Below are 12,234 nucleotides of genomic sequence, written 5' to 3'. Positions count from 1 at the left end.
GCTTTCATTTTTTATCCTCACAGTTAATCCTCATTCATAACGAAACCAGAATGTAAGTGAAAATTTAACCCTGCTTTTCTAATTCAACACCATATCAAATATATTTTCCTGACTACTGTAACTATGACCTTTCATTACTACAAAGTATTCCATGAAATTAATGCTCCCAGAATCTCAACACTTATCTAGGTTACCCTCATATTCTGCTGTTATAAATGATAATACACTGAATGTGTTCACACGTGTTATTTTCTCCTTCTTTGAATTATTTATTTAGAGTAAATTCCCAGAGATAGAATTAATGGATCAAAGCATATGAGTATTTCAGCGGCTCTTGACACATATTGCCAAGTTGCCATACTGGATTTGCATTTTATCTGATTCCTTGGTGGTATGCTGATAAATGTTTAACAGGCACTCCAAAAAAAAAGTGTGCCTGATTTATAGTGTCTGCCAGTTTCCATGGTGTAGACCAGTGATGGCGAACCTTTTGAGCTCGGCGTGTCAGCATTTTGAAAAACCCTAACTTAACTCTGGTGCCGTGTCACATATAGAAATTTTTTGATATTTGCAACCATAGTAAAACAAAGACTTATATTTTTGATATTTATTTTATCTATTTAAATGCCATTTAACAAAGAAAAATCAACCAAAAAAATGAGTTCGCATGTCACCTCTGACACGCGTGTCATAGGTTCACCATCACTGGTGTAGACACTTCTACCATGACCAGTTTCAAGCTAACATTACATCGCTGAATGCAAAATTGGAAAGAGATGCTCTGTAGCACCATTATATAATATTTCTATCCTACAACTAAATTGGAGCAAATAATGTTAAGAGTATAGATAATAGCAAAAGGTAGTAAATAATTAGGAAGTAGTGAGTTTTGAGTACTTATCACCTTTATCTTTTTTTTTATCCTCACTCAAGGATGTGCTTATTGATTTTAGAAAGAGGGGAAAGGGGAGAGAGAGAGAGAGAGAGAGAAACATCAATTGGTTGCCTTCCCATACTTTCCCCAACCAGGGATCAAACCTGCAACCTAGGTATGCACCCTGACCAGGAACCGAACCCATAGCCGTTCTTTCGGTGTACGTGTTGACTCTCCAATCAACTGAGCCACACCAACCAGAGCTACCACATTTATTTTTAACATAACTTACTTAACAAAGTTACATAATTTAAGTTTAATGGTGAATGTATTTAACAGCCAGCTTGAAAATATTCTGGAAATTTTACAATCAACCCTTGCGAACAAGTACAAGCAGGCTCCTGCACATCACTGCCGATGTCTCACTTGATATTTTGCAAGAGCATGCCTGCCCTTCCTCCTTTTTTACTGAAGCCACTGAATATTCACCTTATTCCCATCTGTGTCACAAACAACAACCATGCTTTTAGGTTAGCCGGTTATGTAAATGCAAAATGAATAAAACATAATGCAAATAAAAGTTAGAGAAGAAGGCCTATCTGGGTCACCCTGCCCCAGTTTGGACAATACTCTCGTCTTACTAGCCTTTTTCCATGGGGTCACCTATAAAAATGACTCAGTCATGTATTTACTCGAACAATGGCTGAATGGATGACTCTACGTAGTTCTCGTGGCAAATGTGATGAGAGCCGTATTACATGTTTCTTAACCACTCTCTTCCTGGGTATTCTTTTCTATGAAATGGGGAAGAGGTCACTGCCGACCTCAGGTTTACCAGAAACTAAGTGTAGAGATAAGAAGCCTCCCACTAATGCTCGAAGAAACAAGTGAGCTCTCCGTCATGCTTGGCAGTGCTCTCCCAAAAGTGATTCACTCGTATTCTGTTTCACTGGAAAAGAGAAATTGGGAGGGTGATTTGACACTTTCACCACTGAAAGCGAATTCCTTTCTGTGGGCCCTCTCTGGGTAATAATAAAGAGCCTCTATATGCATAAAACACCTGAAAATTTTTTTCATTAAATTTATTAGGGTGACATTGGTTAATAAAATTATGTAGATTTCAGGGGTACTGGAAGCAGCCCAAGTGCCCATTAGTAGATGAGTGGATAAAAAACCTGTGGTACATTTACACAATGGAATACTACTTGGCCGTAAAAAAAAAAGGAAATCTGACCTTTTGGGACAGCATGGATGGACCTGGAGAATATTATGCTAAGTGAAATAAGCCAGTCAGAGAAAGACAAGTACCGTACGATTTCATGTATGTGTGAAACTAGTGAACACTTTAGAATTTCGTAAGTGCTCCCTGCCTATGTGTGCTAAAATGTAAATGTGGCTGACAAAAACTTTACACATGCTCATACCCTTGGCTCAGTCATCCCACACCCAGGAACTTTCCTAAGAAACCAATTCAAAACAAAGGAAAATACTTTTGTATTAGTCACAACAGAGGGAAGATCATTTTGCCGAATCTCGGCACTTACTCAACTTACCATCTTGGAGCTTGGGCCCTGGTAGGAGAGTTCTGGGTTAACGGCTCCCAACTGCTCATCTGTGTGTGGAACAGCCGCCTCCTAGTCACCTGGGAGAAAGGGTTTGTATTTGTTATCACTCGGATTCCTGGACCCCACTCCCGGGCCGGTTGTGATACATGAGAATTGCTGTTTTTTAAAAGCTCCCCAAGAGGTTTTAGGAATGACTTTTCTGGGCCAGAACCAGACAAACCAAATAGTCTCTGAACAGCTGTCCACATCAGGAGGACAGAATGATATCTTCTTACACAAAGCATCAACAAGTTGTTCAGGGTATTCAAGCAGCTGCGAGAGTCAAATGATTAAAGAGCTTGGAGGAGCCTTTTTTCTGGCATTCCCCACCCCAACACACACACACACACACACACACACACACACACACACACACACACACACATTCTATTCACCGTTCATCTCTCACTGCCCACCCCAGCACCTAGTACTGCCATACTGCCTTCCAGCATACTCCACTTTGGCACCATCCTGACTCGGGTCCGCCTCTTCCCACACTCAAAGCCCCAAACTTCCCTTTCTTATGTTATCAGTGGGGCTCTGGAAGGAAAACGATATTACTATTGAACGAAAGTAATACGCACGTATAATTGAGAATCTCCTGCATAATGAACAGACAGGCCATATTTGCATTTTTAAAGGGGGCTTACTAACCCAAATCAATCCCTAATCTGGAAAGTGGAACGGGAAAGCAGGGTGCTTCTTAATCTTGGCTTTCACCCAGACCCCAAGCATCGAGAACCTAAATGAGCATCTTGGGCGCTTATTGCAAAGCGGTCCCAACTCTTGAATAGAAATGGATTTTTAGCTATGCCTTGCTAGCATAAAAATTAACATACAATAAAATTAAATAATTTAACTTAAGCTGGCCCAGGTAGAAGAGTCCTCTGTGCCTCTCTATTCCAAGCACCTGTGTGATTCCACCCAGTGTATTCGGAGAGACGCAGCAGCCACAGATGCCTGAAATAACATGCAGTCACTCAGAGGGTCGGGTTATAGTCTGAGGATCTGGTATGGAAAGGCTTAAAATGTCAGTTTCTAATCCTTTCTCTTTTCCATATCCCTATGAACCAGGGGTGGGGAATGTCTGGCCTGAGGGCTAGATAAGGCCCTCAAAATCATTTGGTCTGGCCCTGCCATAGCATTAGGGGTGAGTTAATTAAATGTTTGACCAAATATAGCAGGCTACTTGTTAAGTTGAGAATTTTGTATGGCCCGTGAATGTTGTTATAAATATCCAAATGGCCTTTGGCAGAAAAAAGGTTCCCCACCCGTCACTGGGCCATACCTGGTGCTCAAAAAATGTTAATTCCCAGCCTCTGCCCATCCACCCCATGTATCTTATTCCCAGGCTAGGGGCCACATCATTCTAGTGTCACCAGTCAAGTCTTAATAAGAATCATACTAGCTACATTTATTGAGAGTTAATTTTATGCCAGGCACTAGGCTAAATTCTTTACATATTTTTATTTTATCCCTAAACAACCCTCTGAAGTAGGTACTTTAAGTTATTATTATTACAACTACTTTACAGATGTTTTTAATCTGAGGATTGAAGAAGTTAATGAGTCCGAGTTTCCCATAGCTCCGAAGCAACAGCACCAGGCTTCAACACAACGCAATCTGGCTCTAAAGTCTGAGTTCTTATTCACCATACTGTATTTTTGTTACTATGTGGACACGGGTATCTCATAGTCCAGGGGGAAAAGTGCTCCAAATCATTAGGAAAAGAGCAGCAGGAAGTCTCATTCAGACATGCAAAGAAAATTACATATTTCATGGAATTTTTGAACTGGCTTTTGAAGAATAGAGATTTGCTTGTAATCAGCCAACCCGTGTGTCCTCCCAAGAGGAAGGCTACTTTAATTACCAGCTGATTTGAAGGGTCTCTTAAAAGGTAGTAACCAGAAACGGAGGTCTTACAAGTACCCCAAGCCACACCACCCTTTCTCCACATAAATGGCGTACTAAAGGAAGACAGTAGAGGACCAGTGGGGACCACCGGTGCATGAATTAGTCCCGAGGGTGAAGAGGCAAGCATCTCCAGGCTTCCTCTTGCTCCGAATTGTCAGAGCTGAGAAAGCCCAGAAGAGAAGCCTAAGGACATGAGAAGAAAACTACTGAATGGAGTCTGTTCTTCTCAACAGCCTCTTAAGGTTCCCCAGAACCTGCCTACACATTAATTTTCCAAGCTTCTTTCCTGCCAATGCGTGAAACAGACTCTCTGCCTTTCTCGGGCCAGTCTCCTCAGCTAGACTGGTCATTTGCTCGTCAGCCTCACTTTCTAGACTTTGCCTACACAGTCCCCCCAGTGTGAACTAACCTTCTTCTCCTTCCACTCAAATCTTATGTCTTTCCAAGGCCCATATCTTCCAGACCAGTCCACTTTCAAATCCCCTTCTCAGAACTCTTACAGCCTATGCCATCCCATTCATCACTTAATTCCCATCTCATACTCTTCCTGAATTTTACTTCTTACACTGCTAGTGAATAATAAGGTCCTTCAAATATAAAGAATATAGAAATTCTTTATATTCCTCGTACATCCTCCACAACCCCAGCTTAGAATTTATAATGGATTATCGACTACTTGTTGTTTACTTTGATGGCAGTTTTAATTTAATAAAGCACCTAAAACTAGTGATTTTCCAAACTTTATTTATTTACAACCCAGGCTACTGATGGGCACTTCACAGCATGTCTCCAAATCAAACCACCTCAAAAAAATTAATTTAATTTAAAAATATATACTTATATATCATGTACGATTTTTAGAAAGAGGACCTCAGCATTGGCAGTACATGAAACAAAAAGCCTGGAATTCTAGATCCAAATCTACATCACTGGGATTTTGGTTCTGGTTCTTTTCTGAATTAGAAAATTTTAAAACTCGTATTTGCACAATTTAGGAAATCTTCAGATTTATTTCATCAAACGTAGGTTGGTATTTAAACTACCCTTTTTCATTTTTCAATTACAGTTGGCATACAATATTATATTAGTTTCAGGCATACAATATAGACATTATATAACTAATGAAGTCATCATCCCAATAAGGCTAGTACCCATCTGACACTATACTAAACTATCCCATTACCAAAAGCCAGCTTTTATAATATTTAATGTTTCAAAAACTATATGCATCTTGTTAGGACTTGGGTGGGGGGCAGGGGTAGTTGTCTATCAAAGCAACGCGCCCTTCTCCCATGTCATTCCATATTTTACATCAGGTAGAACAGGGTAATCACTGTGTTTAGCTTAGAGTAAAAGCTAAATAAAATTAGAAAGATTTCTTTTGACACCAAAGGGATATTTTTAAAGAAGCAAAAGTCTTACCTGTTGTAGGATTTCTTGACACCAAAATGACTGACTCCGGAAGTCAACGTTGTTGGGTGCAGGTAAGGAAAAACAAAAGCAGCCAGGCCCTTTCCCTGTTAGGATTTCCTTCTGAGATCAGCCTTTCCTTCCTCCCCAAGACTACAGCTGATTCGCACTGGAAGAACTAAAAATGCCAGCGTCGGGCTGGTAAACCTTCCAACCCAAGATGCTGGGTGGAGTGTGCGTGGTGACTGAGCGGCAGGAGCCGTCCGAATGTGACAAAAGAGGTTAGCAAGTTCCTGTGCCCGAGTCAGTTTCCTGTAACCGGCTTCTCCGAAGAAGGGGTGCATGCGTGTGGGTTTCAGGGTGTGTGCACGTGCGTTTTTCTCCATGACAATACGAAAACTTCCCCAGATCAGAGGCAGAATAAGACCCTTGCCGCATGGCTGGATTCGTGTTTCATTTGTCAACCCTCCCGGGACCATTTTTTCTGCCCTGTCCCTCCATTTCCCACCAGCACATCGCCCACATACAGCAGGAAAGGAAGAGTGAAACACCGAGATGATTCCTTAAGGAAGTGAAATAAAGCAGAAAAAAGAAGAAAAAAAAAAGTCCACTCCTCTGACTGGTCGTGGTTCATTTAAGCTTAGCAAAAAGCACCTTAGAACTCACAATCAGCTTGATGAACATGCCGTGGAGGGAAAGCAGTAGGTGGATGGTTTGGTTTGCTTTGCTTTATTAATAACTACCAAATAATAACTTGGGGCAGAGTGGACAGACTCAGTCATAGCAAGAGCTTAAGTAGCCCTGCCATGCATTCACCCTTCTATGTGCCTGACACTGTGCTCTGAAGAAAAGCACAAAGACCAAGACAGACATATTCCCTGTCCTCACAGTCCCTATGTCCTAGAGCGGGAAGATAAACAAAAGCATTCAAATTAACACAGTAATTATACATTGTAGTAACTAGTACAACAGAATCAGAGAAGCTGAGCTAGAGAGCAAGACTAAATCTACATCCTAGAGATGGTCAAGGAAGGCCTCTTGGAGCAACGGACAATTAAGCAGAGACCTAAAGCTATGACTCTCAGCCCCAGCTAAAAGTTAAAATCATCTGAGGAGCTTTAAAAATACCAATACCTACCCCGCCCCCCAACTCTTACCCGTGAGATTTTAGTTTGCCTGGGTTAGTGCCTAGACATCAATACAAACTCCCCCAATCATTCTAATATGTTGCTACCCTCTGATGATGAGGAAGAGGAGCCTAGGGAGAGTAGAAGGCAAGACAGTCCAAGCAGAGGCAACAGCATGTGCAAAGGCCCTGAGGTAGGAAAGAGCTTGGGTTGTTCAAAGGAGTGAAAGAGGATGAGTGTGTCTGGCATGTAGCGGTGGCAGGAATAAATGGCGCAAGCTGAGCATTCTCAGAGATGGACACACAATTACTAAGCCCATAAGAGACTCTTACACGAGCCCAAGTCTCAACTTGTTAATGTGCAGGAAGAACTCAGTCTGCCAGGTGAGATCTTTGAGGCTTCTGACGAGCACCTTATCTTTTTCTAGAAAATTCTCCTTGAAAAGCCAGCTCACCGTCATGATATTTAAGGCAAGCAGAACACCGTGCTGGCGGATACTTTATTTACCTCCAGTTTTGATCATCAAGAGATTTAAGGCAGCTAATACAAATACATACACTTTGGTAAAATAAAACAAAAATTTAAAAAAGAAATGCAAAGATAAAGCCCAAAGAAATAAAGACAAAAAATTAAGCTAAAACCAAGAGCAAGGTCGATACAGAAAATACAAGCCGTGCCGTTCCTGAGCTTTTAAGCAATGGGCATGGAGCGGCAAACACCACCACATAAAACACTGAGTGCCAGGGGGCGGTGGGCTCTTCCTGGCTTCCCGGTGCTGAGACTAAAGAGAAACTTGGCGCCGGAATCTCATAGAGAGGACATCACAACTGATGGGACACCCATCCTTAGACTAAACACAGCGGGTGCCCAGTCTTGGGAGGTGGTTCCTTATATTCTCCCTCCGTGTAGGCAGATTTCATCTCACGAAGGAGTCGACTTAGAGCAATTCCAGGGAGCGCGCAGGGGAGGGTGTGCCTGGGGATGAACACAGCGTCCCATCCCAGGATGTGGCTTTGATGTGCCAATGTAATGCCGAGATGAAGAGTGAGTTCGCACATGCTTCAGAAATTCCAGGATAAAGGAGTTTTCTCATCGGAGCTTCTGAAAGATGTGCGGCGGCAAAGAGTTCAAAGTTGATTGTACTTCCAGCAAGAGATCCAGGGCTTTCTCATGTGAGAATGCAGAGGAGTGGGGCCAGGGCCTTGCCTGCGTGCACAGCCCCTCCCCCTCCAGCAGAATCAAAGGGAGAGGCTCCACCAGCGTGGCTCACAGGTTCAGGGCCTGGGGCCTTACACGCCCCCTCCACAGAAGGTCCTGCACATGCCCGGGTCAGGGGTCAGGACAGGTGGCGTGTGATCGCAGGCCCAAGCACTCCCACCCATCCGGATGGTGCTGGGGAGGGCAGTGCCCCGTCGGCCTGCAAGTCTCCCCTTGGCTCCCCGAGGACCACCCGTCCTCTTCCGATGGACTTGCCCTCTCGTGCACATAACTGTACTTTTAGATGTTCTCATATAGTCAGGCTTTGTGCCTCCTCCTGCTCCTGATGTGAGAAAGTTCTCTTCACATGTAATTTGAGCTCAGAGAGTCTTTTCTTGGTGGAGGTGGGAGAGGGTTAGGGACAGCTAGCTACCCACCTTTCTTCCTTTCATGGCAATCTCTCCTTTTGCCCCCCCCCCCCCCTTGTTCACTTAACAGACAGGAGTCATGGTGAGGGGAAGAAGCCAATGACTTTAAGTAAGTGTACACACGACAGGCTTGCAGACACACACACGCACACAAACCAAAACGTCTCGGTGCGCCCGTTCTGATGCTGCACAGTCCAGCCTGGGACAAAGGTGGGGAGAAGCCTGAGGAATTCAGGGTGCTGGGAAGGAAGGAAGGAAGGAAACTTCAGGTATGGAGTTCCCAGCAGGAACCAGACCTTGTGGTAGCCATATTCCCGGAAGCCTTCCTTGACCACCACCCTCCCCGACGGCTCCCACAGCCCCTGTGAGTGCTCACCTAACGGTCTGACTGGGAGGACCTCAAGGCCCAGGGCCTGGCCTTGCTCACTGGTGCGTCTCAGGCACTAAATAGTCACTCAACAACCATTTGCTAAATGATAGATTGACTCTCTCAGCTGATCTTCACAATAGCCCTATGTGGTAAACATTGTTTTTCATTAATCCTTACCTGAGGATATGTTTTTTATTGATTTTTAGAGAGAGATGAAGAGAGAGAGAGAGAGAGAGAGGAAGAGGGAGAGAGAGAGAAACATCTATGTGAGAGAAACATCGATCAGTTGCCTCCCATTAGCACCGATCAGGAATCAAACCCACAACCTAGGAATGTGCCCTGACGGGAAATCGAACCCACCACCTTTTGGTGTATGGGATGACGCTCCAACCAACTGAGCCACCTGCCCAGAAGGTAAACATTTTTAAGTCTATTTTAAACCAAAGAGACTTCAACTGGTTAAATAAAACTCTATAGCCTATGAAAAGCAAAGACTCACCCTGTCCATCTGTCCTGGCTCTTCCCACCACTGCCTCCCAGGGGAGAGAGCTCACTGTGGGGAGGGAGAGGCAGCCCGAGCCCCGAGGCCCTGGGTCTGTTTCTCTCTGACCAGGGTCCCTCCTCTGAGATTCCCAGAGCAAACACAATCCCCTGAAGAGAGACTTGCTTTCTCAAAACACCTTTGTTTGCAATGTCCTCTGACACAGCGGAAGAACAGCTCATTTTCTCTTTAACAGCCTCCTAAAAACAAGGACCTTCCTTACTGAGGATTTTTAAATAATATGACAACTGTCTGTGTACCTGAACCTATGCATACGTGGTACCCTGCTCATTACACAGACGCTCTGCCCTTTATACCAGAGGGAACTCTTAATAAAACGGTAACCGTAATGAATAGTGACTCTTGCAAACCTTGCCATATCAGTCATTTACTAAGCTAGTTCTGCCCTGGGTGAGTCAGATGCCTCCTTTCTGACTATCAGCTTGTTAACTGGACTAATTTAGATTTAGTGGGTAGCTCTTCATGTTTACACAGACCCTCATTTGTGACATGCTAACTAATGGAATAAAATATGTCCATGGGTCCTGAAGATGGAAAAAACGTACTAAAGCCTTGTCTGAAGGCTTTGAGCTTCAAACCCAGAGCATTAGTCCGACTGTAATGGTGCCTGCCCCCCTCCCCACTAAGTGATGAGCAGCTGTATCAAGCCAAATGTGCATGCCCTCGGGGTTGAGGATTTGCACGCTAGGAGGCATTGTAAAATGTTAGCTCTTCACAAAAGAAAGCGCTTAATCCTGATATATAATACATCAGTGTAAAAAAAAAAACACATTCACATAAAGTAGCCTTTACAATCCTAAATGTTCAGATATCTTAGAAATGCCACCGGCGAGCAATCGCATGACTGATTTCCTCCTGATGCATTTCATCTTAATTCATTATGAACAGTAGCCTCCCCAACCAGATGAGACTATCGTTTCAAATATCTTCTGGCTTCCTCTTCTAGCCATGACCAGAAAAACACCATCTCCCCCACTGCCGTTCTCATCATCTATTTTCTCTTTAACTGTTTTGACGTAACATCACACAGCGCCTTCTGTTTCAGTGAATGTTAGGTTGTCGGGGCTCTCAGCTGCCATTTTGTTTGCCTGTGTCACTACGTTTACCCAGCAAACATTTACATCCTGGCTCATTTGATTACAGAGCTGTAATTCGTAACAATGCAGCTCTTGTTGCAGAAGATGGTAGCGCCCGCCCAAAGGCGTCATTCAAGCTGCGGCTCTAAAGTTAAGGCCCAACTTTTTCTTTTCATCTGTCAAAGCACAGCTCATGAAGCCCAATGACCATCCCCCTTGTAGCTGGTGCACTTTTCCAACATTGCAGACTCTAGTCAAAGCATTTCTAGAACTTTCTGACAAGATCCTTCAGACACAATTTAATAAGCTACAAAAGAAAACCAGTGTTACTGCCTTCTATTCACAACTTGGCTGGTTTGGGCTCCAACTTTAATCTAGCTCAGTCACCCACCTTAGTCACTGGATGTCGCTCCCAGGAGCTGTCTCCCCAAATCAAATCCAACCCAGAAAGGGCAAAGATGTGTTATCACTGAAGAAATTTAAAAGAGTGTGCCTCGGGCTCCGAGAGCAAATCCAGAAGAGGAGTTTGAAACATGATTCGAGACCAGCGTCTTGGGTCAAGTGCACAAACTCGCAGGGGACTCCTGCAGAGCACACCACATTTGCTCTGATGCAGAAATTCCGGTTTGTTTAAAAATGAAGAGGGAGCAGGCCATCACTGCTGCTTCTCACATTCATGTCTTACCCGTTGCCTTGATAGGGATCTTCGGTTTGGGCACAAACATCACAGGGTAACTGCAGTTCAGCACACCTGCTCCTAGCGGGGGTTGCAAAGGTTTCAGTTAGAAGGGAAAGCCCAGGGAGTGTTAAACTTGTCATCTTTCAAAATAACAGATCCCCCGCCCAGAGGGAGCAGGGAACCCTGTCCCCAAGACAATCTGAAATGTTAGAGGAAGCATGCATTTGGATTCAGGCAAAGCAGGATTCAAATTCAAGCTCCACTTATGAGCCAGGATGAGGCTCTGACCTTCCCACCTGGAAAATGGGTATAAATAGTATCTATCTTGAAGGGGTTTTATAAAAAAGCTGTATAGTCCTTGGAATATAGTAGACACTCAATACAACGTGGCTATTGGGACTTTTGCCTTCTGGAGTTTTTTTCCCGTCAACCCTACCTCCTCTTTGCATAACAGCTGTTGAATTTCAGAATTTTCAGGTCAAATTGTTAATGGTACTTTATTCCTTATGCATAAACTGAACAATCATAGACACTTCAGAAATGCCTTCTGAAGTCATCTGCTTACCGCACTACAAATGCCTTAAGATGAGCATTTATCCTTTCTTTGCTCATCCAACAAATATTTGTTGAATGCTATAATATTTATGGAGCACTGTGCTAGGCTCTAGGGCAGTGGTTCTCAACCTTCTGGCCCTTTAAATACAGTTCCTCATGTTGTGACCCAACCATAAAATTATTTTCGTTGCTACTTCATAACTGTAATGTTGCTACTGTTATGAATCGTAATGTAAATATCTGATATGCAGGATGGTCTAGGGCGACCCCTGTGAAAGGGTCGTTCGACCGCCAAAGGGGTTGCGACCCACAGGTTGAGAACCGCTGCTCTAGGGAGACAGCAGTGAACAATAATCACAAAACTAAAGTAATCTGCTCTCATGAGTTCACATCCATTGGAGAGATAAGCAGTGAACATGATAATTTAGTAATGTAGTA

General features: G+C 43.6%; 1 protein-coding gene across 3 annotated transcripts in view; it reads right to left on the bottom strand.

Moving 5' to 3' along the window:
* The window catches only part of RHOH (ras homolog family member H), a 44,913-nt gene extending 38,823 nt beyond the window's left edge, over positions 1 to 6,090 (bottom strand). Inside the window, exons 1-3 of one of the 3 annotated variants that reach the window (XM_036331958.1) lie at positions 5,815 to 6,090; positions 2,428 to 2,516; positions 1,710 to 1,823 (exon numbers count right to left, since the gene is read on the bottom strand). The gene's annotated coding sequence lies outside the window, so the exon portion shown is untranslated. Of the gene's footprint in view, positions 1 to 1,132; positions 1,824 to 2,427; positions 2,517 to 5,814 lie in introns of those variants that run through there. The other 2 variants (XR_004971478.1, XM_036331947.1) reach the window with 2 other exon arrangements.
* Between the last annotated feature and the right edge of the window lie 6,144 nt (positions 6,091 to 12,234).

Source organism: Myotis myotis, unplaced genomic scaffold, assembly GCF_014108235.1.
Source record: "Myotis myotis isolate mMyoMyo1 unplaced genomic scaffold, mMyoMyo1.p scaffold_m19_p_1, whole genome shotgun sequence".
Classification (NCBI taxonomy): Eukaryota; Metazoa; Chordata; class Mammalia; order Chiroptera; family Vespertilionidae; genus Myotis; species Myotis myotis.
The sequence above is the reverse complement of the archived record's forward strand: the minus strand, read 5'-3'. Positions and strand labels throughout refer to the sequence as shown.